Genomic DNA, 3,562 nt, shown 5'->3' on the forward strand with positions numbered 1-3,562 from the left:
GTTCTGATCTTTGTTTGGAACTATTTTCGTTGGTGAAATAGAACAAAACAGTGAATTGTGTCTAAAAATGTAAGTAACTTCATAGACTTTACTACTCGTTTGTTGAACTAAAATCAATGTAACATTTGCAATCATGAAAATAGCGAGCTGGTGTTCGACTATTCTGTAACTGCAATTCTCTCTGATGACTCGGTAACTACAGCGGGGGGGGGGGTTGGGGGTTGGGTACTCTTGATGGACACTCACTGTGTCCGTCAGACTGGAGGAATGTTTGTGGTAATGTGACCAAAAATATTTAAGACCTACTGAATCTGAATTTAAGACATTTTAAGACTTTTTAAGGACTCGTGGCCACCCTGAATATGTGTTGTTAATTGAGTAAATCTAAAATATATATGTACAGGCTATATATAGGGTAGACTATTTTTATTGCACACACACACACACACACACACACAAAATAAATGTCTTAGGCCTACCTTGTGAACCAAATGGCAGATGAAAACGAAGCTTTCATCTGTCACCTCCCTTAACAGTCCAACTGCCTCCATGCGAACTTCAGCTCCATAAGTCCTCCTTACAGAGCTGACATGGCTCAAGAACTGATGTAATGTCCTCGAATGAACTGACGATGACGGCAACAGTAGCGAGGTGGCCTGTCCACCTCTGGTCAAGTAAACGTTTGAGTCTGTCACCTTTATATTGCAGGGCAACTGTGGGTTTACAGAAGAAGTTATAAAGTGTGTTGCATATTCTGAAAAAATCTTGAATGGCTTGCTCAGCAGATAACGCATGCACGACGACTAAGTGCAGCTGATGGTTTAGGCAGTGTACATAAAGTATCTCCCGGCCAACCTTTTCTTGCAGAAGTCGCTGAACTCCACCACATTTGCCCGCTATCACTGCCGCTCCATCGTACACTTGACTCAGAATCTTAGAAGTATTCAAGCCTGCCTTGGTCAGCTCTGACAGTATTATATTTGTGATGGTTGGTGCATCACCCGAATTTGCGGTGGTCATCACCAGCAGTAGTTCTGTAACAACCATAGTTGTTTCATCGAAGTAGCGAACTACAATGGAAACAATTTCCATTCCAGTAGGGTCCCTGGTTCTGTCTACTTTAACTGTAAACCATGAATCGCCGATTTCCTTCACTATTGCGTCAGTAACAAGGCTGCTCATGACAGCAATGAGATCATTTTGAATTTCATGGCTTGTGTAAGTGGCATTTTTTGGAATTGTTTTCACAATTTAAGCCAGGTGGGGATCCTTCCTTATGCTGAATTCCAGTAATGACATGAACAGTCCACTCCCACCTTCATCCAAATGATCAAAGGCCTCAATTTTACCCCTCAGAGGTAACTGATTGGACACCAGGAACTCCACGACATAAATAAGCGAAGACAAGTAATATCGATTCCTCTGTATTTGTTCTGCTTGCAGTAGGGTCGAGATTTCTTTACCTTTATCTATTCGGCTTACTTTATCTTTCCACATACTGTAACAAGTCAGGTGCTCTTTGGACATTTCATGTCTGTTGAATCCTTTGTTTGTTTCTACTGTGTGCTTCCAATCTTGGAAACCTTTGTATGTAAATGCTGGGTGTAGGGTATCAGACCGACTCAGACAATTTAAGATTTGATCAAGAACATGGTTGCAATACGAGGAGTCGAATTCCACAGAAAGGCCCAAGACACAGAATGTTCATAATTCAGATCCTGGCGCCACGAGTCTGAAGCAAGTCTACCAACTAGCAGCTTTGAGCAGCTCACAGCATTAAAACAAAAATGTATGTAACCCACACGTGTGACTATCATGTTCTAATCACTTATTGTGTGTGTATTTTGAATAGTTTTGTGTGTAACTATTGAATAGTTATAGGATTATATTTATGTTGAGTATGTATGAGTGTGAAAATTCATGCTTTAAACGTTTCTATCAATCAATACTTTGTCAAATGTATCATATTCTTGTTATAGAAATTATGTCCAAAATTATACTCTGCGACAGCGGGAAAATTCGGACCATGTGACTGATAAGATAACATTTGATTTATGTATTGGGAGGAGAAACATCGCAACACCCCGAGCTATAATTGATCAAGGCACCATTTGGGATTAGTCAAACAGCCCGGTTTAAATACTCAGGAGACCATCAAATTATGCCTTTTCCCTTTCCTGTTTTTTAGTCATGGCTTTTAGCCATGCTTTTTAGTCATGCTTCTAGCCATGATTTTTATTTATGCTTCAAGTCTTTGCTTTTGCGTTCTTCGAGCGCCGTTCCAGCGTGCTTCGACCTGCATGCCCACTGCTACTTAGCCATGATGAGAAGAAAACTACCCTTACGAAAAATAAGTTTATTCAGTGTGTCCTTTCATGTAACTTTTCTCCATTCATTCTTAATTATCCTTCACAAAACCTATGGCACACATAAGTGGTCATATTAAAATTCAATGAGCACTTTTCCACCGTCACACTGAACATTCTTGTTGCTGAACCATTCCATATTAATTTTCCACAACAGGGATAATAACAGAGCTTTTTGGAATATAAATAGAAATGCATCACTCTATGCCTTGGTATTGGTAATGCGAGAGTATAAGATGTAAATTAGCAACCACAATTGCTTGTGGCAAATTTTTTGAAACAATTTGCAGTATTGAGTGGTCTAAAATTTAAATTCTTCTACCTTTTAGTTTTCACAAATTGTTCTCCCCCACACATATGAAGAATTGGTTGAATCAAGAGCAGAACAAACAGAGCTTGTGAAAGAAAAGGCAAGTGAAAATGTAGTGAAATCCCAGACAAAGCAACAGGAAGCCTATTTAAAATGCATACAAAAAATATTACATCAAAAGAACATCACCTTCAATGTTGTTGACAAGGTTTTACTGTTCAATGCGCAGAAAAAAAGGACGGAAGGGGGGGTTGGCTCCAACCAGACTTTTCTGGGCCTTACACCATTTGCAATGTCACAGGCAAGGCAGTTGTACAAAAAAATAAGTCTCCCAGATACAAACGCATACATCGCACAGACATCCCCGCGACGTATGTGTGCTATCTGGGAACATGCTACTGGTATGCTAGATATAAGAAGCTTGGTGTCAAATGAACGATGATTTTAATTGCACAACCTTGGTGTGAATGAAGAGTTGGTATTTGTGTTACTGTTCAAGTCTCAATGTTCAGATCAGTATGTTCAATCATGTGTCCTTGACCTTCACTGTGTATATTTCTATTATACTGTGTTGTAAATAAAATACTAATAATAATCAAAAACCCACATTATTTTACTCTCGTCACACTCTTTCTTACTTGCCTCAGTCACATTCATATTGATGGCCCATTATGGGAGGCCCTTTGTCTCTCAGTTGTGAATTACTAAATATTCATGGTCATTGTCACTCCCTCGCATAAGGGCATTGTATCACAAAACATGTTTTACAAATGTTAAATAAATAAATTGTTTTCTGTGAACATGATAATTTTCACATAATTTTGTAGCAAAAACTCTAGTCTACCACATCCAGTTCTCAAAAGTCTTGTGAACAAATATTCTGTAT

The sequence above is a fragment of the Sinocyclocheilus grahami genome, unplaced genomic scaffold (genome assembly GCF_001515645.1).
Source record: "Sinocyclocheilus grahami isolate Dianchi unplaced genomic scaffold, SAMN03320097.WGS_v1.1 scaffold57.1, whole genome shotgun sequence".
Taxonomy (NCBI): Eukaryota; Metazoa; Chordata; class Actinopteri; order Cypriniformes; family Cyprinidae; genus Sinocyclocheilus; species Sinocyclocheilus grahami.